This window comes from Saccopteryx leptura, chromosome 3 (assembly GCF_036850995.1).
Source record: "Saccopteryx leptura isolate mSacLep1 chromosome 3, mSacLep1_pri_phased_curated, whole genome shotgun sequence".
Lineage (NCBI taxonomy): Eukaryota > Metazoa > Chordata > Mammalia > Chiroptera > Emballonuridae > Saccopteryx > Saccopteryx leptura.
Window position 1 is genome coordinate 199319589 of NC_089505.1, and position 24824 is coordinate 199344412.

Sequence of the window (24824 nt, forward strand, 5' to 3'; positions counted from 1 at the left end):
AACAATTTAATATACAATATTATTTTAATAAAAATATATTTTAATAAAATATAATTACATACCATAAATATCCAAACTGTATCGCACGCAATCAATCGAAAAATTTTTAATTGCTAGAATGAACTTGAAGGGATTATATCACAAATAAAACAATTATTTTGTTTTACAAACAGCCTGGACACGTTTTCACTTATTAGCTGCAACTGTTGTCTATGCTACAATGCCATTTGATTCAGCACACTTGACCATAAAAATAACGAATTGTTTGATCTTGGGAGAGCACTGGCAAACTCCGCCTAAAAGAATGTGGGTTTCACATCGCCACTAAACGTCAAATAGTTCATATTGAGTACAGATGAGTACAAAAGTTGTAAATCTTTATAATGGAATTTTTTTTTTAAATAAAGAAGTATCACGAATCCATTTGACCAATTATTGGAAGTTAACCCTAAATTAGTCACACGTGGAATTCTTTTCCGCGTATCACTATCTTCTTAAATATCTCAATTTCCAATAATCAAAGGTGCTTCTGCTTCTGAGTAGCTGAGATTTTAAAGTAGCGGAGAATATTAAAAATTTAATCATGGGCCGCATAAACTCATTATGCGGGCAGGATTCTGCCCGTGGGCCGTATGTTGGCCATGCCTGGGAAAGAGGATCCTCTGACAGAGGTTGAAAAGGCAAGGTCAGGCCAGTATAGGAGAAAATCCAGGAGGAGATGACACTGCAGAAGCCACTTGATGTTGGCAGTTTTAAAAAATGATAATACTAAGGATCAAATGTCAACTAAAGTTACCTCCTATAAGCAGACCCAGGCTAGGTGCTCTGGGTTAAAGTCAAAGCTGTTGAAATGTAGTAATGTCTGATATCAGAACAAATCTGTATGGATCTCTGTTGACTGTTGCATCCCCAGTTCTTAGCACAGAGCAGGGTTTGTGCTCCTTGATTGCCATATCACTATCCTATATCCACAGCCCCGAGGAGTCCCCCACTGCTATCCCATATCCGCAGCCCTGAGGGGTCCCCCATCACTATCCCATATCCACAGCCCCGAGGAGTCCCCCATCACTGTCCCGTACCCACAGCCCCAAGGGCACAAAAGCAAGCAGCAGAGATAATATATATTTGTTCAATGAATGACGCTCTTGTACCAATGAAATTAAGGCTTAGAGTAGTATTTCTCAGTCTGTTATAATTAAAATTCTCTTTTCACAAGCAAGAAAATCCCCTGCTTTTTGCAGAGAGCTGATACATTCCCTTTAATTGAACATAATAATACTCTGTCTTCTTACAGATTGTGTTCTGTGAATCCCTGCTGGTTACTACTAACAATAATTGTTAGGCAGCATGTATTGAGTACATAATATGTTGAAAGTAATATGCTCAGTACTTTATCTAGATTAACTGTCTTAGTTTTCACAATAACACATGCTAAAGAAGAAGTATTATTACCTTCATTTTATAGGTAAGAACATTAACAGACATTGCTTAGTGACTTGCCCAAAATCACTGTGCTAATAATTGGTGGAGTTAAGATTCAAGCACTGGCCTTAGTAACCACCAAACTTAATTCATTGCTACTATAGCATTTAGTCTTTCCTAATAGGATAATATTTAGGAATACTATATATGAGGCCCTGACTGGGTAACGTAATTGGTTAGAGTGCCATCGTGATACTCCAAGGTTGCGAGTTTGATCCCCCTTGGGGCACATACAAGAATCAATCAGTGAATACATAAATAAGTGGAACAACAAGTTGATGTTTCTTCATCCCTCACACCATATCAATAAATAAATTTAGAAAAATTTTAAATATTAGGGATCATAATTTCCCAGTTAAAAGTTATGCTATAGAAAATTTTAAGTCATACCTACCTCCTCCTAAAATTATATTTTCTTACAGTGTCCCTTCCTTTTTGCTTTCAGTCACCATCCAGGTGGAGAGACACTGGGTAAGGGGATGATAGAAGCTGTTTTTGAACATGACCGCAGAGTGAAAAACCACAAATAGAAATAATGAGTGGTTTATCTCTAGCAGTGTCTGTAACTATGAATTGCAGAGTTTCTTTGGGAAGTGTGTGCACAAGTACATGTTTTAAAATAAAGTGCTATATTCATGGTTATTATGTGTTGCAGAGCTATTATCCTACAGCATCTGCTGTGCTTCCAAACCTTTGTAAGTCCTCATTTCTGCCTCCTATTCATCCTTCCCTAGAGTCAAGTATATTAGTTATTCAACTCAGCCTCCTGCTTACAGACAGCCCCAACCTCTGCCACTGGTCCACTTCATCACCTGCTGTTGGCACCAGGAGAGAGTCAACACTGTTCACTCTTGCCTCCCCATATTCATTGTTATTATCTGATGGACACTTACTGAACCCTCATTATTACATCCAGGACCTTATGTTTTTCTAGAAAACCAGGAAGAAATTAAGGAGCATGTACAGTGAATGTAATTTTGAAAATTCTCCTAGACCTTGCAGTAATATCTGAAAGGTACTGTGACTAAGTCAGCAGCAAATAGTGGGGAAGAAATTGGGTGATGTAACCCATAATTGTCTTTGAAGATCAAATCTCAGATTAAGATCTGACCAACTTAAATTCTGAAGTAACCCCCACCCCAAAAAAATCACTGTGAATTAATAGTACTTTCAAAGGAGCCAAAATCTTGCATTTATTCAACTGGTATTTGTTGGTTGTAGATTATATAGGTACTTGTTAGGTGTAGAATATTAAGAGATTAGTAAAATTTTATAACTTCTGGAGACTGGCATTCTTAAACCATGATTAGTATTATATAAATATTTAAAACCGCAGTGGTTGATAAGTATAGTAAAACACGAATATTAACTCTGCTGTTGGGGTGGAGGAGCATAAGTGCTTGTTACAGTCTTTCCATGGATAAGAAACAAACACTGACTTGATCCTGGGTGGAGTATTGCATGTGATAGAACCGAAAAGTATGGTGTTAGTTTAGTTGGGCAGCAGGTAGGAAGGACTCGTTGCAGGCTGTGAAGCTAATTAATGTTATATGGTAGCAAATTATTTGGTCAGATTTGTTACCTGCTGAATCTTGGAAGGCAATATTAACTAAGTTTGTAGTAGAAGCATCACCAAAAATTCACAATGTTAAATATTAGCTCCCTCCTTCTTAGTGCTCTTGGCAGCAAGGATCCTACTGAGATACGGGCTAGCCTATTGCAGCAGAGATTTAAGAACACAGAGCTTTGCTGAGAAAACCAATTTCTGTTTGTGAATTACAATCTGATTTGACTGCCAATCCTGTGACTTTGAGGTTTGCAGGCTTACAAAAGACAAGCCAAGCAATTATAAGCATTGGCTACAGTGCCACAGCCACCCAAAGAGATAACCTTGGTGCTTGCTCATATACTGGTCCAGTTTTCGGGCAGGGATGGGATCAAGAGTGCTTCACAGGGTCTGGAGGGGTCATCGGTAAATCAGAGGCAGTGTGGGTGGCAGACAGAACAGAAGACAGAGGCCAACAAATAAAAGGTAGAGTACTCAGCTTCAAAACTATGTCAAGACATGATTTTTTTTTACTACATTTCCATATGAAACTGACAAGAAACAAATAGAAAAGGAAGTATACTAAGTTTTTAAGGGAATTGGTTATGCAAACATACACCAGGATTGTCCTCATATCTTGTGACTATACAACTCCTAAAGCAAGTTCAACGTCTCAAATCGGCACCAGAAGCAAGCAGGCATGGAGCCCACTCAGAATAGCATGCCCCTAATGCCCACCCGTGATAGGAGAAGAGCAATGGAAAATAGCAAACTGGAGAATTTCAGCCACGGGACAATAAGGTCATTGGACATGGTGAAGCATCCTCAGTGCTCGGGCAGAACATCTTCATGATTACTATGAAGCAGGATTTGAAATTTCTATCAGATAGAAGTTGCTGTATGTTTCCGTTCTATAAATAACTATCTTACTTCTACTCCATTTTAAGTGCCTTTCAGTTTAGAGCCATCAGTCCTCAGAAAGCCATGTCTAGCCCTCCTGAAAGGACAGCTCACGACTTTGGGTGATGGGTACACAACATAATCAATAGTTCAAATGCTATAGAGATGTTTACCTGAAACCTATGTACTCTTATTGATCAATGTCACCCCTTTAAATGTAATTTAAAAAAAATAAAAAATAGTCTGACCTGTGGTGGCGCAGTGGATAAAGCGTAGACCTGGAAATGCTGAGGTCGCCGGTTCCAAACCCTGGGCTTGCCTGGTCAAGGCACATATGGGAGTTGATGCTTCCAGCTCCTCCCCCCTTCTCCCTCTCCTCTCCTCTCCTCTCCTCTCCTCTCCTCTCCTCTCCTCTCCTCTCCTCTCCTCTCCTCTCCTCTCCTCTCCTCTCCTCTCCTCTCCTCTCCTCTCCTCTCCTCTCCTCTCCTCTCCTCTCCTCTCCTCTCCTCTCCTCTCCTCTCCTCTCCTCTCCTCTCCTCTCCTCTCCTCCCCTCCCCTCCCCTCCCCTCCCCTCCCCTCCCCTCCCCTCCCCTCCCCTCCCCTCCCCTCCCCTCCCCTCCCCTCCCCTCCCCTCCCCTCCCCTCCCCTCCCCTCCCTTCCCCTCCCCTCCCTCTCTCCTCTCTAAAAATGAATAAATAAAAATTAAAAAAAATAAAATAAAAAATAAAAGGACAGCGCATCAAGCAGAGATTATGGAAGTACAACAAAACAGGGTGGCAAGATGGGCTTGGGTTGTCTCTCTCAGACAAGCACTAAGTTCTATGTGTAGCAAGAAGAATGGCCAAACAGGAGAGACTGTGGCAGAGACTATGACTTGTTCTCCACCATCTCACCTGCCCTTATTTTCAACAGAGCCCTTTGTTTTCAGATGGACACAGGCCACTCAAACTAAAGACTACTTTACTTTACCTTTCAACAGACATGTGACTAGGTTCTGACCAATTGGATATAATCAAAGTGACGTGTGACTTTAAGAAAGTATTTGAGCCCTGGCCGGTTGGCTCAGCGGTAGAGCGTCGGCCTAGCGTGCGGAGGACCCGGGTTCAATTCCCGGCCAGGGCACACAGGAGAAGCGCACATTTGCTTCTCCACCCCTCCGCCGCACCTTCCTCTCTGTCTCTCTCTTCCCCTCCCGCAGCCAAGGCTCCATGGGAGCAAAGATGGCCCGGGCGCTGGGGATGGCTCTGTGGCCTCTGCCCCAGGCGCTAGAGTGGCTCTGGTCGCAATATGGCGATGCCCAGGATGGGCAGAGCATCGCCCCCTGGTGGGCAGAGCGTCGCCCCATGGTGGGCGTGCCGGGTGGATCCCGGTCGGGCGCATGCGGGAGTCTGTCTGACTGTCTCTCCCCGTTTCCAGCTTCAGAAAAATGAAAAAAAAAAAAAAAAAGAAAGTATTTGAAGGAAAGGAAGGCATACCCTTTCTTGTCCTTTACCTTTCTACAGACTGGAATGCAAATTTGATGGCTGGAGCTCCAGTGAGCCCTCTTGGACAAGAGGAGAGCTGTGTGCCTCACGCCCATGATATGCAGGAGCCTCATACAGCCCTTCTCCTGTCCTAGACTCCTTCCCATCACTGCAAGCTTGCTTCCAACCTGCATTTCCTCTGATTTGTCTGGGTTACTTGCATGATGTGCTTTTACTTTAAGTGTCTTAAATTCTTAGAGGAATTTTCTCCTTATAAACTAATTTTGATCAATGAAATCAGTAGTTTCTTGTTAAGGCTTTTAAAAAGTGAAAAGACTTCTTTTTTCTTAATTATTATTTAGAGCAGTTGTTTTTAGACTAATCATGTAAATAAGACCAAGCATCAAAGTCCTTTCAGAAAATGCCATTTTAATTCCACTGTTCAATAATGACTCTTTATATATATATACACACACACACACACACACACACACTTTTTTTCTTTATTTATTGTGATGAAATCTTTTAATTGTATCATTGGGAAAATATATTATTCTATTTATTTTTTTCCCAGAGAATTTTTAATTCATTTTCAGTTTGTTCCAACTTATATCAACTATTCTAATTGGGTTTTATTCTTTTTTCTCCCATTTGAATAATTTGTGATTTTAGGAATCATGGTGTAATTAAAATTTTTAAGAGTGTTTTTCTACTTACAAAAGTCACATTCAATCTTGGGAACTTTTATAGTATAATTTCCTGAATTTTATTTAAATAGTGAAAGAAACAAATTTTTCCAGGAAACATATAGAACTTTTAAGAAATCTAGTATATAGGGAGTCTAATAACAAACTTCTGATTAAATCAGTGTTTTTCAACTGCTGGTCCATAGATGAATGCCAGTCCACTAGAAGTTTTGTGCTAGTCCACTAAAGAGTTCACCACCCTATGTTGTATGAAGATTATAGACCCAGTTATCTTAGTTAAATTTGCTTATGCTCAGAATGATTTCTACTTTAGCGATCCCTAAAATAATAATTCTACTCTTTTCACTAGTCCCCAAGTGTGAAAAGGTTGAAAGCCACTGGATTAAATTGTAATGAATTTTAAAGTAATATTTCTTGTGCATATAATATTTCTTGTATGTTTTCTCTTTCTATAGGCTAAAGTAAATATAAAAACCCAAATATATACAAATAGAAAAATAGTGTTAGCAGGAAAATATCTAGCCTTAGAATTGTGACTTTTTGTATATACACCTGTTTCTTGAATAACATCATTATAACATTGATGAAGAAAACAAAGTATAATTCCCAGCAAAGTCTGTGTGAAGTTTGTACATTCTCCCCATGTGTGGCAGGTTTTCACAGTACGCCAGTTCCCTCCCACTTCCCAAAAATACACAATGAGGTGAATTGGCATGCCCACGCTGTGTCAGTCTGAGTGGGTATGGGTGTGGGGTATGGCCCGTCTGGGATGCTGAGTTGCTGGCAGAGGCTCTGCCCACCATGACCCTGAACTAGAATAAGCAGATTGGGAAATCATTATCTGATTTGTTTTTATTAACCTTCTTCAGTGTATGTATAACTCACATTTATTTCAGTGTTTAATATTAGAACTGTTTTAGGTCTCTATTAGAAGTTTGGTGATATTTTTGTGACCAGACAGATGCCATAGGACCTGCACTCTTGTTTCTGTCAATTAGCCTAGTATAGAATTGGTTTTATTCTGCATCATTTCACTTAAAGGTACAGTTTCCAAGAAGCGATATTTAATGTTAAGTGAGAACTTACTGTATATTAGGACTCATTGCCCTCAGATTTATTGAGACTAATAGTCCCAGTTACTGTTCAGATTTGTTTACATGTATAAACTCATTGGATTCTTACAACAACCCTGTGAGATAGGTCTCACTGATATTTTACATGAGAGACAGCTAAAACAGAGAGCTTGAAGTTACACAGGTAGTAGGTGGTAGTGAAAAACTCAAACCCAGGTTGCCTGGTACCATAGCTCTAGTGCTTTTTATTCGGTTTCCTGTCACATTTGCTCAGCTCTGAATCAGTGCTGCTCCAATACTGGCTCAAAGACGGTGCCCTTTGTACACTCTTCATTGTCAATGTACAAGATTTTTTGACATTCTCAAAACATCAATTTATGGTATGATTTTTGTGATTGAGAAATGTCAGTCCATAATGAATTGGAAGGAAAACTGGTAATTCAAAAAGCACTGCTCTAAATAAAGTGCCTTTTTCTTTTTTTTAAAGGTTTTTTTTTAAATTTTTTATTATTATTTTTTTACAGAGACAGAGAGAGAGTCAGAGAGAGGGATAGATGGGGACAGACAGACAGGAACAGAGAGATGAGAAGTATCAATCATCAGTTTTTCATTGCGACACCTTAGTTGTTCATTGATTGCTTTCTCATACATGCCTTGACCGTGAGCCTTCAGCAGACCGAGTAACCTCTTGCTGGAGCCAGCAACCTTGGAATGAAGCTGGTGAGCTTTGCTCAATCCAGATGAGCCCGCACTCAAGCTGGCGACCTCAGGGTCTCGAACCTGGGTCCTCTGCATCCCAGTCCAACGCTCTATCCACTGTGCCACCGACTAGTCAGGCTAAAAAGTTTTTTTTAAATTCATAATTTCATTTTATTCTCACAAAATCCCTCTGAAGTGTGTGTTGGTATTCCTATGTTTTAGGTAAAGAAATTAGAGATCAGAGAAGGTGCATATGTGGTGGATCTGGAGGAATTCAAAGGCTGCTTTTTATTCTATAACATATAGAAACTGTTTTTGTTTTGTTTTGTTTTTAATAAATTTTTATTAATGTTAATGGGATGACATTAATAAATCAGGGTACATATATTCAAAGAAAACATGTCTAGGTTATCTTGTCATTAAATTATGTTGCATAGCCCTGGCCGGTTGGCTCAGCGGTAGAGCGTCGGCCTAGCGTGGAGGACCCGGGTTCGATTCCCGGCCAGGGCACACAGGAGAAGTGCCCATTTGCTTCTCCACCCCTCCGCCGCGCCTTCCTCTCTGTCTCTCTCTTCCCCTCCCGCAGCCAAGGCTCCATTGGAGCAAAAATGGCCCGGGCGCTGGGGATGGCTCTGTGGCCTCTGCCTCAGGCGCTAGAGTGGCTCTGGTCGCAACATGGCGACGCCCAGGATGGGCAGAGCATCGCCCCCTGGTGGGCAGAGCATCGCCCCATGGTGGGCGTGCCGGGTGGATCCCGGTCGGGCGCATGCGGGAGTCTGTCTGACTGTCTCTCCCTGTTTCCAGCTTCTGGAAAATGCAAAAAAATAAAAAAATAAATAAAAAATAAATAAATAAATAAATAAATAAATTATGTTGCATACCCCTCGCCCATAGTCAGATTGTCCTCCGTCACCCTCTATCTAGTTCTCTGTGCCCCTCCCCCTCCCCCTAACTCTCTCCCTCCCTCCCTCCTATGTCCTCCCTCCCCCCACCCCTGGTAACCACCACACTCTTGTCCATGTCTCTTAGTCTCATTTTTATGTTCCACCAATGTATGGAATCATGTAGTTCTTGTTTTTTTCTGATTTACTTATTTCACTCCATATAATGTTATCAAGATCCCACCATTTTGCTGTAAATGATCTGATGTCATCATTTCTTATGGCTGAGTAGTATTCCATAGTGTATATGTGCCACATCTTCTTTATCCAGTCTTCTATTGAAGGGCTTTTTGGTTGTTTCCATGTCTTGGCCACTGTGAACAGTGCTGCCATGAACATGGGGCTACATGTGTCTTTACGTATCAATGTTTCTGAGGTTTTGGGGTATATACCCAGTAGAGGGATTGCTGGGTCATAAGGTAGTTCTATTTGCAGTTTTTTGAGGAACCACCATACTTTCCTCCATAATGGTTGTACTACTTTACAGTCCCACCAACAGTGGATGAGAGTTCCCTTTTCTCCGCAGCCTCTCCAACATTTGCTATTACCCGTCTTGTTGATAATAGCTAATCTAACAGGGGTGAGGTGGTATCTCATTGTAGTTTTGATTTGCATTTCTCTAATAACTAATGAAGCTGAGCATCTTTTCATATATCTGTTGGCCATTTGTATTTCTTCCTGGGAGAAGTGTCTGTTCATGTCCTCTTCCCATTTTTTTATTGGATTGTTTGTTTGTTTGTTGTTGAGTTTTATGAGTTCTTTGTAAATTTTGGATATTAGGCCCTTATCTGAGCTGTTGTTTGAAAATATCATTTCCCATTTAGTTGGCTGTCTGTTTATTTTGATATCAGTTTCTCTTGCTGAGCAAAACCTTTTTATTCTGATGTAGTCCCATTCATTTATCTTTGCCTTCACTTCTCTTGCCATTGGAGTCAAGTTCATAAAATGTTCTTTAAAACCCAGGTCCATGAGTTTAGTACCTATGTCTTCTTCTATGTACTTTATTGAGAAACTGTTTTCTCCTTCCTTGGTGACATCATATTGGTAACTTTCATTACCTATTTAAATGTGTTAAAACCTTTCAGAGCATTTTTGCTCTTTGCCAATTATCTTTGTAAATAAGAAATTAGAATTGAATAAGTAGGATTAAAAAAAAATTAAGGACTCCTTAAACCAAGTTGCTATTTATATAAAGCCTCGCTACATTGTCATTACTCCTTTCTTAAGACATTTTTTGGTTTTGCAACTTTTTAGAGAGGAATTCTTAACTAAATGTTTATTGGCTACCCTAATTCTACCTATCAGTAAATATTTCTTAGATTGGGAAATTCAAGTCTTTTTGCTGCGACTTCTAATTATAATGGCAGAATGTGATTTAGTATTTTCTCCATTTCCTCATCAATGAACTAAAAAAGGTGAGCTAAACTAGTTTAAGTTCCAGGCCTAACTCAAAAATCTGATATTTTTCTTTGCTTAGCTTTTTCCTTTACTGTTTTCCAGTTATCTCTGTTTTCCAGAAATCTTTATCTTTAGCCTGCCTTTACCTCTTACAGTTGCACTTCGTTGCTCCTCACGGCTCAGCATCTCTAAGGAATGACCTCTGTGCTGCCTGCCTCTACCTTCTGCACTTTCCATCCATTTCTTGTCCAGCTCCAATCTGGTTTCTATTCACTCTTCTTCATTATAACCACTCCCAACTGTGGACAATAGACCCCTAATTGTGGACGCCAGCAGGCAGTCTTTCTTTCTTTTTAATTTATTTATTTATTTTTATTTATTTTTATTTATTTTTTTTTTTGTATTTTCCTGAAGCTGGAAACGGGGAGAGACAGCCAGACAGACTCCCGCATGCGCCCAACTGGGATCCACCCGGCACGCCCACCAGGGGCAATGCTCTGCTCACCAGGGGGCGATGCTCTGCCCCTCCGGGGCATCGCTCTGCTGCGACCAGAGCCACTCTAGCGCCTGGGGCAGAGGCCAAGGAGCCATCCCCAGCGCCCGGGCCATCTTTGCTCCAATGGAGCCTTGGCTGCGGGAGGGGAAGAGAGAGACAGAGAGGAAGGAGGGGGGGGGGTGGAGAAGCAAATGGACGCTTCTCCTATGTGCCCTGGCCGGGAATCGAACCCGGGTCCCCCACACGCCAGGCCGACGCTCTACCACTGAGCCAACCGGCCAGGGCCTATTTTTTATTTTTTTGTATCATCCTGCACTCCTTTTTATCTCAGCGAGACCATTATCCATCCAACCAAATCAGAAGCAAGCTTTTGGACTTCCTTCTCACCTTCGCCCACCCAGTCTAATCTGCCAGGTTGCAGGAAAGTGATCTTCCAAAGGTCTGTTACCCTCATTGAGGAAGTTCTCTAGGGTTCTATCTAAATGCCTTCCCTAACTCCAGGCTCATTCCCTTTAATCCGCCCTTCACTTTATTGCCAGAAATATTCTTTCTAAAATACAAACCTTGTTTTTTTGATCAAATTCTTCCATAGCTCTTCATTGCCTTCCGTACATGAAACAATAACAATAGCAGTTGTACCACCTACCTCTTACTGATTTGTGCTGGCTGCCAGGAATTGTGCAAAAGTATCTTACATACCTCCTCAGGGTTTGTCTCCACTGCAGTGCTTACCACACATTTCTGTGTTTGTGCATGCATCTCCCTCCAGAGACTCCCCGTTCTTCATACAACTTCATGAATGTTTTCCATGTGTATATCTTTAACACCTGTTATAGTGCTAAAACATAAACCCATTACATCTTTGTTGGATGAAGGAGTTCTGTTGACACGGGACATGGAAATGTCAGAATCCTATGGTAGAAAAGTTCACAGGAAAGACAGCAAAGACTTGATGGCCAAGGCAGCGATTATTCCTACATCTGGTGGCCATGGCCCTGGTACCCCATGCAGCCCCCTCGTTTAAGTCCTTAGGCTGGACCATTACCTGAGAGCAACAGGACCGGGGCAGGTGTACATGGCTATCTCTGTGGTTGGTTTGCTTCAGTGTACACAGCCTGCTACCAGAAGCCTCACACCTAAATTAACCATGTTTTAAGACAATAATTGTATTACGTGGAAAACAGCCTTAGAAAGTCAGTTTTCTTTCTAGCTCTAGTTTATATAATTCTTTGCTGACCATCTTCACTGAGAGACAGTGGTTTCATTTTTATTGTTGTAAAATAGCTGTTCTTCCAAGCTATTTTATATTTCCTAAATGATCGACCTTCACACAGCATGATAATTCTATAGTATTTAGCAGCAAAAACTGTTCTTTGTAATTCCCTTTCTTGGGTGTTTAATTTAAAATATATAAAATTTAATTTAATTCCTCTATTTCTGAAATGTTTTAAAGGGTGTAAACTGAGATTTGAACACTTTTAGGTCAGGTTACCCAGAGGAATTTGACATTTATATGAATAAGAATAATATCAAGAGTTATAAAAGCTAATATAGAATTGCAAGGGCTATCAAGCTGTATGCTTGAGGCCATAAATTGATTGCCAGCAGGGGTCAAACAGGAGCCTGTGCTTTCTCCATGCACCTTCCCTTGGGAAAGCCATCACAAGTGTTTGGTGCGCCAGCAGAAAGGGCAGAGTGAATTTACTCCCAACAGATTGCTGGAATATTTACCCCTTACGAAAGGTGTGGACTAATAGTATTTTTGTTTAGACAGCTAGACATAGAGCCCAAGATTATTTTTCTAGAAATAATATCAAGCCAAGAGAAGTAAAGGTAATAATTGAGTCAAGTAAATGCAGACAGGCTCTGTTTGGTCCACACTGTGTGTTTCAGTTCAGTCTTATGCTTCTGATTTTTGCTGTAAGAGTTGCTGAGAAAAATAAGTTGATTCCAAAGAAACTAACTTTGTGCTAATTACCTAAAACAAACTGCTAAAACCAAAGTTGATCTTTAAAATATAAATGTTTATATTTCAATTTTTGCTGATGATTATTTCATCTTTCCTTAATAAAATATAATCCTATAAAAATGAAAGTACCATATGCTACGTATTGGAATAAGCTTTTGTATAAGTAATAGAAATTATATTTAGACATGAAATATAAGAATTGTGTACTCTTTCGGAAATATTATGACACAGGGTGCTTTTCGTAAAGATGAACTCTTAGGTCAAGCAAACCTTTAATAGCCTAAAACTGAATAATGGAAGTGTGTACATTATAACTTTGTTTCTAAACGTTATGCTTATTGTGATGAGGTTTTTCTTTGTGAAAGTAGGAAGGAAACTCTTTCTATTCTACAGTTCCTCACAGTATTTACATGAAGTTGTATCCACCTGTAAACCGAGTTTTTCTTAGTGGAAAAGGAGGCTGTGTCTAGCCCACTTTATTTTGTCTCTTGCCTTGTCATATGCCTCATGTTAGGTTTTTGTTTTCTTTTTTAACAAATTGTTTTCTGTTGACTCAACATTGAGTTATTCCTTTTCTCTCTTTTCTGTCCTATTTTTAAGAGAAACTAACTTCTGCAGGTGCCCATTTGTTACAACCCTGTTACTATATTGTGTGTTTTTTCTAATGAAGATCCCGGTGGTACTCTTTCTACTGCTGCATCAGGTGCTGTGTGTAGAATTAGAGTTCCTAAAGGAGTTTTGTTTTGCATTAAAAACTAGACTGGAGGCTAGATAGCATAAATATTAGTGGTTTAGGATATGATGAGATATATGAAATTTAAATAATATTTTTGCTAGAAGCCTTAGAAGTTGCTCGGTTGTAGCAATAGCCTGTGGCTCTGCTCTCAGAAATCATTAACTGCTGTCTTGGGTAGCGTGCATTATAGGGATTTAAAATTTTTTTTCTTTATTCAGTTAATTTAATGTACATAGGAATCATCATCCATATAGCAGTAGGCAAAATATAACCTATTTAGTGCTATCCTAAAAAGTTTCATATGCCAGCAGGCCACTAGGAGATGCTAAATAACTAATATGGCTGTGTGATTTACTTGTTTCAACTAGCATTAAGGAAAGAATCTTAAAAGTTGCTTCTAGCTTAAATTTTTTCAAAGCACTATATTTATACAGTAGCCATTATCTCATTTTCTTTTCTTCTTTAACCAAAATATTTCATCTCCAAAGTAAAAATGCTTCTCTAATACCAGTACCCCAAATGATATTGTTTAGAAGTTTTAGAAGCTGTGGTGCTAATCTTATTAGAATCAAATGATTTTTTTTTTCTCTTTTCACGTTTTTCTCAAAACAAAAAGTATGAGAGAAAGAAAAAAATTAAGGGTTTAAATGTGTGTGTGTTTATTGCCAATTTAATTAATAGATCAGCAACATATAGAATTAGAAAGCAGTGTATTATAGATAGAAATCATAGTCTGTCTTCCTCATTTTCAACCAAAACTGAGAGAAGTTAGTATTTTTTTATTTCACATATATTTAATTGGCTGGGTCAGTTTAGTTTTCCATGATGCGATTTGACTGCCATAAAAGACTCGTTCTTTCTAAATATCAGACAGAAATATGTAAGTTGCTTCTCTCAGAATGTCAGAATTATATAAGTTGTTTGTAGTAGAGATAGTCACATATCTTTAGTTTTTGCTGTTTTGACAGAAAGAAACTTTAGTAGATTCACAGGTACTATGATGTTTAAAAAGAAAAAACTCAAGAAAAAGAATGCTGAAGCATAAGTATCTTATGAACCTAGCCACTTTTGGTAGAGATATTTAAGTGAGGTGCTATCATAATTTTCTTCCAAGTAAGAACTTTTGTGTGGAAGTAATCAATTGGAATATTGATGATAGAAAGTCAGTTTAGCCCAATAATTGAGAACATAGGTGTAAGGTCAAATAAACCAATTTAAAGACTGTTTATTTTTATAATATTGATTAAGTTACCCTCTTTGACTTGGTTTTCTTATTTGTAAAATTAGGATAACACCTTTTTAAAAAGATCATTGTGAGAATTAAGTGAGATGATAGAAATTACAGTAGGCTTAGAAAAGTGTTTGGTGAGCACTCATTAAATGATTGCTGCTTCTTTCAATATAGAACAACACAGAACAGTCATTAGTGATACCTAAAAACAAAATAAAAAATGCTATGTAATAGGTGGAGCCAAATGCACATGGGCTATTTAATATAAAATATACAAAACATCAGCTTGGAAAAGAATGACACATTGAAAATATTTTTCTGGGCCCTGGCCAGTTGGCTCAGTGGTAGAACATCAGCCCAGCATGTGTATGTCCCAGATTCAATTCCCAGTCAGGGCACACAAGAGAAGCGACCATCTGTTTCTCCACCCACTGCTCACTCTTTTTCTCCCTCAGGCATGGCTCTAGTGGTTTGAACAAGTTGGCCACAGGTGCTGAGGATGCTCCATGACCTCACCTCAGGCGCTAAAATAGCTTGGTTGCCAAGCAATGGAGAAGCGGCCCCAGATGGGCAGAGCATTGCCTGGTAGGGGTCTTGCCAGGTGGTGGATCCTGGTTGAGGCACATGTGGGAGTCTATTTCTGCCTCCCCATCTCTCACTTAATAAAAGGATATATATTTTTTGTTCTTGTTTTGTTTTATTTTCTTTCCATGAAATTTTATAAAATGTTTTCTAAGGTTAAAAGTATAGTTTATTTGGCCCTGGCTGGTTAAGTCAGTTGTTTAGAGAGTTGTCCCAAAACACTAAGGTAGTGGTGAACGTTCAATCCTTGGTCAAGGCACATTTGGAAAGCAACCAATACCGCATGACTCAGTGGAACAACAAAGGAATGCTTTTTTTCTCTCTCTTCTTCTCTCTGTCCTTCTCCTTCTCTCTGTCTATATATATATATATATATATATATATATATATATATACACACACACACACACACACACACACACACACACACACACACACATACATATATACATATATATATATAATATATATCTCCTTTTATTAAGCGAGAGGTGGGGAGGCAGAAATAGACTCCCGCATACGTCTGGTAAACCTTTGCTTTCCTGGAACATCTCACAGCCCTTGTCACTGGTGGTTATTTTGTATGAAGTCATTCCTATTTAAGTATTGTTGGTTGATAATGTCAGAAAACTCCTTTCTTAAATAAAATGTGCGTTTATCTGAGGTCTTTAGTGTCTTAAAGAAAAAAGGAGAAAAAAAACAGCAGAAAATAGGTTAGGAACTCTGAAGGGTCAAGGGTCAATATGTAAAATATATATATATATAAAGTATAGTTTAATTGGCAGAATTAATCCAGAAAATTGAGATAACAGATTATGCAATAGTAACATGTTAATCAAGGTCCACTAATGTCTCTAATGCCATCAAAAGGTCATCAGGGTTAGGCCCTGGCCGGTTGGCTCAGCGGTAGAGCGTCGGCCTGGCGTGCGGGGGACCCGGGTTTGATTCCCGGCCAGGGCACATAGGAGAAGCACCCATTTGCTTCTCCAACCCCCCTTTCTCTCTGTCTCTCTCCTCCCCTCCCGCAGCCAAGGCTCCATTGGAGCAAAGATGGCTGGAGCAAAGATGGCCCGGGCGCTGGGGATGGCTCCTTGGCCTCTGCCCCAGGCGCTAGAGTGGCTCTGGTCACGGCAGAGCGCCCCCTGGTGGGCAGAGCGTCGCCCCTGGTGGGCGTGCCGGGTGGATCCCGGTCGGGCGCATGTGGGAGTCTGTCTGACTGTCTCTCCCCGTTTCCAGCTTCAGAAAAATACAAAAAAAAAAAAAAGGTCATCAGGGTTAAAAATAGACATTTTTGTTTCAGGGCTGAGACCTTTCTTTCTTTTTTTTGTATTTTTCTGAAGTTGGAAACGGGGAGGCAGTCAGACTCCCGCATGCGCCCCACTGGGATCCACCCGGCATGCCCACCAGGGGGCGATGCTCTGCCCATCTGGGGCGTCGCTCTGCGGCAATCAGACCCATTCTAGCGCCTGAGGCAGAGGCCACAGAGCCATCCTCAGCACCCGGGCAATCGCTGCTCCAATGGAGCCTTGGCTGTGGGAGGGGAAGAGAGAGAAAGAGAGGAAGGAGACGGGGTGGGGTGGAGAAGCAGATGGGCCCTTCTCCTGTGTGCCCTGGCCAATAATCGAACCCGGGACTCCCACATGCCAGGCCGACGCTCTACCACTGAGCCAACCAGCCAGGGCCGAGGACCGAGACCTTTCTTTCTTTATATACTCCATGCTCTAATTCAACTTCCTGTATGTCCAGTCCTCCAAACATTTCAATCTTTCCTCTTTCTGGTAAACCTTTGCTTTCCTGGAACACCTCACAGCCCTTGTCACTGGTGGTTATTTTGTATGAAGTCATTCCTGTTTAAGTATTGTTGGTTGATAATGCCAGAAAACTCCTTTCTTAAATAAAATGTGCGTTTTTCTGAGGTCTTTAATGTCTTACAGAAAAAAAAACCAGCAGAAAATAGGTTAGGAACTCTGAAGGGTCAATATGTAAAATATTTTTTGTTCAGGGAGAAGTTTCAGCACCTGTTGCCCCTGCATGGAAGTTGTGTTTTTATAATGGACCCACCAGTACACTTTAGGAAAGCTACCTCTGTGTGGAAAGGTTCTGACTCCCAGCAGTGCCTCCCTTTTTTACGTTCCCAGATAGGAAATTTAGTTGCACTAAAATCAGAATCAGTTCTCAGATCCTTGGAGAGTGTAAAACATTGTCTTGTTTCACTCTTTGTGTAGAAAGAAATACATAAAAATATGTCTGGGTTTAGTCCACAGTTTCATGCCTAGCACCAGATTTATTTTTGAGCATTATTTACAGGGAGTAAATTATCTTCAGTGCTCTCAGGGCCTGGCTGCTGCCCAGTGTCCTGGCAGATGCAGTCAGGTTCAGTTAATTCTAAACAATAGATTGTGGTGGGAACTTGGGTTAGTGGCGGGTTGACTGCACCCAAAATGTTGATTTAAGTTGTCAAGAGAGCTTGACTCAGACCTGACACTACTTTGGTTAGCCAGCTGAGCTATAAACCATTACCAGTTAACTGCCCTGCTTTTGTGTGAGGAGGGGACAGGGTGACCCCTCTGGCCATGTTCTTCCTCCTCCAGCTCCCTGCAGGCCCCCACAGCTGTGACGCCCTTTGTAACTTTTGCTAAACTCAGCCTTCAGCTTCTCTCCACCCTGCAGGCCCATCACCGGTATCTAGTAACATGCCTGAGGGAGCTGCCGAGATGCTGTGTGCTGTATGTAATTTCTATTCATTTCTAACTTCTGTTACTGGTGTTTCATCAGAAATGCATTAGTATTCATTTTATCATACCCCACATCTATATAGCATTTCATAGTTTTCATAGGGAAGCCATATAGTAGACGAGAACAGGGCAGGAATTACATTGCATCAGCATTAATCATTCTTGTTACCTTTTGATTAGATCATTCAGCTTAAATACTGTTTGGAAGAGTGATCTAAGGTTGAAAGCATGAAGATAAATACAAGCAAAACAGCAGTTTGTTTAATGTGAAGCTTTTTTTGTTTGTTTGAAGGTAAATGTTTCTCAATTTGTAATTCGTTTTTTTTTTCCTACCGTTAATTAGCCTTTGGAAATAAGCTGTAGCCATTTAAAATTTAGACATACACACAAATGGAAACATGTTACCCCTTGATACCAGTTTAAATGTATTTACTCTGAGGTGCTTTAAAGCCCGTATATGGGTCTTTTGTTTCAGTAGGTCCGTGAAAGGGTGTCCGGATTGAATGGTGAGGTGCTGTGAGGAAACTGAACCTGGAGTGCGACCCAGGTGGCTGGCTGTAACTTCACACCCTCTGTGTATACCTGGCTCTGAGTCTCAAGAAAGGTTAGGGCAGGTGTTGATAAGAATTCCTTTGTGTCCTTTCTGTAAAGTAGGTTTGGGTATGGAAAGCAGAAGGCTCAAGGCCTTGAGTACATGTGTCAAGAGATCTTCTTCCACACCCTCGTCTCCTTCCCGTTCTAATGTTGAAAGTCTCCAAATCAATTAAATGATTTGCTTCCAGTTAGAGATGGTTCCATTTCTGATTAGAATTTTGTGTTCTATAGAATGTCTGCTAAAATTTCACTGGTTTTTATTTTAGTTTCCAGTTCAGTTTTATCTCAGAACATAGTTCACATTTTCCCGAGGATTATTACAAAAAACAAAATGGCACAGTGTATTTTTATTTACCAGAGGTCATACCCATTTAGCTTTTCCATGGCAAAATGGAAACAAATCCATCATGACTCTTTCAGTGTTTTCTACTGCGTCACTCACTTTACTGGGGCACATCAGTTCATCATGGCAGGACGTGGAAAAGGAGAGGTGTGATTGTTTTTCTTTGGTTTTCCATATTCAAATGATGGGAAACTGTCCTCAGTTGAATAATGTTTCATGAATTTTGGTTTGTGGCATTTCCTTATATATCACTTTGTAAATAAATATGCAATAAATAGAATAAAACAACAAGAGCAGGCATTTATTATTTTAGCCAAGAAAATACTAACATATACATATTTCCTTATGTTTATGTCTGCTAGATTATGGGGATTACCTTTAGAGATGAGATCATGTAAACATTACAATCAATTCTTTTTCTTGGGACAAAATATAGACAGTTTGAGCCCTGGCCGGTTGGCTCAGTGGTAGAGTGTCGGCCTAGCGTGCAGAGGACCCGGGTTCGATTCCCGGCCAGGGCACACAGGAGAAGCGCCCATTTGCTTCTCCACCCCTCCGCCGCACTTTCCTCTCTGTCTCTCTCTTCCCCTCCCGCAGCCAAGGCTCCATTGGAGCAAAGATGGCCCGGGCGCTGGGGATGGCTCTGTGGCCTCTGCCTCAGGAGCTAGAGTGGCTCTGGTCGCAACATGGCGACGCCCAGGATGGGCAGAGCATCGCCCCCTGGTGGGCAGAGCGTCGCCCCTTGGTGGGCGTGCCGGGTGGATCCCAGTCGGGCGCATGCGGGAGTCTGTCTGACTGTCTCTCCCTGTTTCCAGCTTCAATAAGAAAAAATAATAATAATAAAATAAATAAATAAATAAATATATATATATATATATATATATATATATATATATATATATATACAGTTTGATAGGTAACATGAGTATGTTTTTTAAGCATTAAAAGAACTTATTTCTTTAAATCTGCACTCAGGAATTTAGTATTTTGCTCACAAAAATTAAGGGATATTTTATTGCTTCATATTCATTTTGAAATATCCTCTAATTTTTGTGAACAGTATGGTTTACAGAGAAACATGCTGAAAAATTTTAAACGCAGTTGAAGAAATCAAGAGAAAGGAGAAAAATGTAGAAAAACTAAGATGATATAATAGTAAGGTTGCTATCAAATACAACATGCCCTCTAGTCTCTTACATTTAGTCGATTTGGACTGCCTAGTTGATCACAAGCTTTTTAAACACTAATGCAAAGAGGGGAGTATTGTCAGTGATATGATTTACACAAAGTCTGTAGAATCAAAATGTCTATGCTCAGAGACACAGCTATGCTTAATATTGAAACTAGAGCAAAAATTCCACATGAGACCCTTTCTGTAACATACTGTGTTCTCATCGGTGACCACATGGGACTTGGTTTTCTTTCCTCCTCAGTATAAGTGAGAGATACCAAATCATAGTTCAGGAAAAGTTCAGATGTGAAGTCTCACTGTATGGGTTAATGCAGCAGTAAATTTAGACCATCTAGAGCAGGGGTCTCAAACTCAACTCAGCATGTGGGCCGCAGAGCAAGATCACAGCCGTTCCGCGGGCCGCACTAGGTCTACAAAAGGCAACTGTTACGCAACACTTTTCTCACTGCAGTTGAAAACAAAAAAAAATCAGTACAACAAACACAATCGTACATGCAGTTTACTCAGTGTCACAAAACGACCAGAAACTGTAGTTCGCATCACAACTGCTGTTAACTAAGCTAATATCTAGCTAGGATGCTAGAGAAATGAAAAATACAAGTAGGCCCCTAGGCTTATTTAATTTTATCCAAAATATTTTGAACTTCGTGGATTAGTCTGCGGGCCGCACAAAATTGTTCGGCGGGCCGCGAGTTTGAGACCCCTGATCTAGAGAAATAGGTAGACTGTACATCCTTTAACCAGTCCTCTGCTATTTCTTCACTATGTTTTTGATAAATATTGGATAGCAGAAAATTTGATTTGTATTATCTGAACAATACGTAGAATCAAGTTGTATTTTGTTGCCAATTAGAGACAATTCACAGAATTTAAGAGATCCACTTATATAACTTTAATCCTTATAAAGTTAATGTATAAGATATCATTTTAAAATTGGTTCTAGTCCATTGACAACTCTACAATCAGTTACTCCATAGTCTCCCGTCCCCATAGTTCCTTTTTTTAAATTGTAAAAATGGGCTAAGATGGTATTTTTATTTTTATTTTTTGGACAGAGATAGAAAGATAGTCAAAGAGAGGGACAGACAGACAGGAAGGAAGAGAGATGAGAAACATCAATTCTTTGTTGCAGCACCTTAGTTCATTGAGTGCTTTCTCATATGTGCCTTGACTGGGTGGGGGGTGGCTACAGCAGAGCGAGTGACCCCTTTGCTCAAGTCAGCGACCTTTGAGCTCCAGCTAGTGACCATGGATCACGTCTATGATCCTGCGCTCAAGCTGGTGAACCCACACTCAAGCTAGTGACCTCGGAGTTTCAAACCTGGGTCCTCGGCGTCCCAGTCTGACGCTCTATCCACTGCGCCACGGCCTGGTCAGGCATAAGATAGTATCTTTGATCAGTGTAATTAATAGACATACTTTTTTCTGATTGAACATACTCTTATCTATATATTTCTCTTTATTTTCAGTTCAATTTTTCTTAAAAGCAGACTGCTCTAGTTTTGTGGTTTGATTTGATTTTGCTTTATTTTATTATAAATTTAAGCAAGTTTTAATAAATGCAAAGGTGAACGAATATCCCTATTTCTCTTCTTCCACCAAAACTTTGGCCACCTCTTTCTGACTTCTTTTCCTTTTAGAGACATAGACTTTGATTTGTTTGTTTATTTGGGGACAGGAAAGAAGTTAGCAATGAAATGAAGATGAACAAAAAGACAGAACTATTTTCTCTAGGCCTAGAAGCTAAAGTTTTTAGGCATTCTTCAAATATTTTAATGCTCTAATTATTCTCTTTGAAATAAAAGTAGTGATTTTATAAACTCCTGTTCCTGTTTCTAGCTGCAGAGAAATCTATCAAGATAGAGAAAGCTTCATTTCCAGCCTCCCTGACAGCTTGCTCATGCATCTGCTTGCTTTTTGTTGGTTTACATGGAACAATTTACAGAATAAAAGAATACAATGAAGGCAAAGTTTTTACTATATTCTCTAAATTTACAACTTCACACTTATTAATTTGTATTTATTTTTCTCATTATTTTGAATGAACATTTCTGTGATTCAAAGTTGTTCATATATTTATCATGCTTAGAGGTTATGTAACATTTTATTATGTTTATATTTCTGTCTTGCTTAGTTATTCCTGATTGTTCAACACTTGGATTGTTTTCTGTTTCTAACTCTCGTTAACAGTTGGCTAAGTATTCCTTCTCCTTTCTTTGAAGTGGAGACCATAGAAGCAAGTTAAAATTAACTATATGCTCACATATATTATAGCTATTAGCATTAGATAATATGAAACTATGTTACATACAGTGTTTTTCTGTTTTGTAGATTTGTTGCAAATACATTGTATATCCCTATATATTCAAAATATGTTGTTTAATTTTACTCATTTTGTGGATTTTTGAAATAGGCCATGAAGACATTTTGGGAGGAATCAAGAAATAAGTTGTTGATTGGGAAAAACTGGTTTAATCTTTGTAGTTTTAATTTGAGTCTCATCCTTCACACAGAGGATTAGACTAAACAAACTCTAAAGTTCACTTTTGCTCTAAAATTCTATCATTTTAATAACTTGGAACACAGTTTTACTGTTTTAAACTGTTATATATGTTTATTATTGTTTCTTTGCTTTTATTGAATATTCTTAGTAGTATCTATAATTTACTTAATGCTGAGTCACAACCAAGAGGGCAGTACTGAAGTCTATTTATTATTCCTCTGAGAAAAGGCTAACTTTTATGATGAATTTTCCAGGAATTAATTTTGGAGGAAAGCAGAGGCTTCCCATGCGTGTAACCAGACATATAGGCTGTCCTAACTAAGATGTTATCAGAGAAAATGATTTTGTTTCTACAGACCTCTTTATCCGTTACTGGACATGAATTTATGCTTTATTCGTCCGTTGACACTATAACTCTTTAGTGAGCTTCAGCCCCTTATGATTTCTCTTTCCTGGTCTTCATCCTTGTCATGAACTCCAATGACTTGATCTCTCCTAATTCCTGAATCTTCTGGCTTCCGCCTGTCCATGGTTATCTGTGTTAGTGACATCCTTTGATAACAGCTTCATCATTCTTTTACCTCTAATCCTGCCCCCCTGGGCTTGGCCCTACGCCCAGCACCCACTTTTTCCTCCAGATTGCTGAATGTGCCTATGGAAGCCTGGCTTAAACCTTACTAAGGGAGTCATTTTATCTCCATGTAGCCCCTTTGCTGTCCATCAGTCTGTTTTCTTCTCCAGTCAGGCTCCAAATGCAGTTTTATTCTGGCCCAATTCTGTATCCTTCCTGCTGGAGAATGTGTCACTCCTCTCGTAGACCAACTGAAGCAAATCTTAACAGGCAGAGAGGTGAGAGGAGGGGCAGTGCCAGGTTCTAGAGAGGCCCACGCTGATCATGCTCTGGAAAAAAGAATTTGTGGGGGCCACGAATCTGAGATACAGATAACTAGGCCCCGGTTGCTGAGTAGACCCAAGAGGGGAAGAAACACAAATGGACTAGACACAGGAATAGGGAGGGATCAGGGGGTCACAGAAGAAGGCAGGTGGGCTCAGGTAGTAGGGAGTCTACACCAGTGAGGAGGCTGGTGTGACACAGTGGATCTGGGGAGAATGGGGTCACTGTGGTGAAGATAAGCCCAAGGACTGTGTCAATGAAATATCTTGTCTGGACTATTAAAAGAACTTCCTAGTAGGTCTTTTTTCTGACTCTGACACCGCTCCCATATTTCCAGAAGTAATAATAGGTACTATTTAAGGGTTGGCTCTATGCTGGGCTATATATTAAAACTGCATAAATGTTCATCTCACTTGATCTCCCAGCGTTCAGCTAGTTGGGTATTATGCTCAGTTTTAGATTAAAACAGAGGGTTAAAAAGGCTCAAAATCACATAGATAGTTATCAAGTGCCCACTGGAGTCTTTGACCTGGATATCCCATTGATGCTCAAACTCAGCCATGACAGAAATCATAGTCCCTTCCCATGCCAGTGTCATTACTCTGTGGCTCTGTTATTTCTCTTCATTGTACTTATGCTTTTAAAGTTGCCACAACTTAAAATTTGTAGATACTGAACTTGATGGTATTCTTATTGTTCCCTGCATCCAGCATCTAACTGGTTGTCACTAATTTTGTTTTAAAATGTTGATCACTCTGAATGAACAAAAAAGAAAAGAGAGATGGGATGAAAGTAAAAGTAGGGACTGTTGGGAGCCGAGCTGAGAGGGGTGATCATGGAGAGGTACTCTTTCCTCCAAGACTTTCTCCGGAACTTCTGTTTAGTACTTGCCCAGTAGAATAATTAACATGACCAGAAATTTCAGACAAGAGAAAGAAATAAAAGGCATTCATATTGGGAAAGAAGAAGTAAAGGTTTCACTTTTTGCAGATGATATGATCCTACACATCGAAAACCCCAAAGACTCCACAAAAAGACTACTAGAAACAATAAACCAATACAGTAAGGTTGCAGGATACAAAATTAATATATAAAAGTCCATTGCCTTCCTATATGCCAACAATGAAACATCAGAAAACGAACTCAAAAAAATAATCCCCTTCATGGTTGCAACAAAAAATATAAAATGCCTAGGAATAAACATAACAAAGAATGTAAAGGACCTATATAATTAAAACTACAAAGCATTGTTAAGGGAAATCGAAAAAGATAAAATAAAATGGAAAAATATTCCTTATTCTTGGATAGGAAGAATAAATATAGTCAAAATGACTATATT

At 39.7% G+C, this 24824-nt stretch overlaps 1 protein-coding gene and 1 non-coding gene across 8 annotated transcripts in view; both read left to right on the top strand.

Moving 5' to 3' along the window:
- The window catches only part of CDKAL1 (CDK5 regulatory subunit associated protein 1 like 1), an 875166-nt gene that overhangs the window by 585183 nt on the left and 265159 nt on the right, over positions 1-24824 (top strand). The window lies entirely within an intron of this gene.
- Positions 8307-8380, top strand: TRNAL-UAG (transfer RNA leucine (anticodon UAG)). The gene has a single exon. It is a non-coding gene; the product is annotated as a tRNA-Leu (tRNA).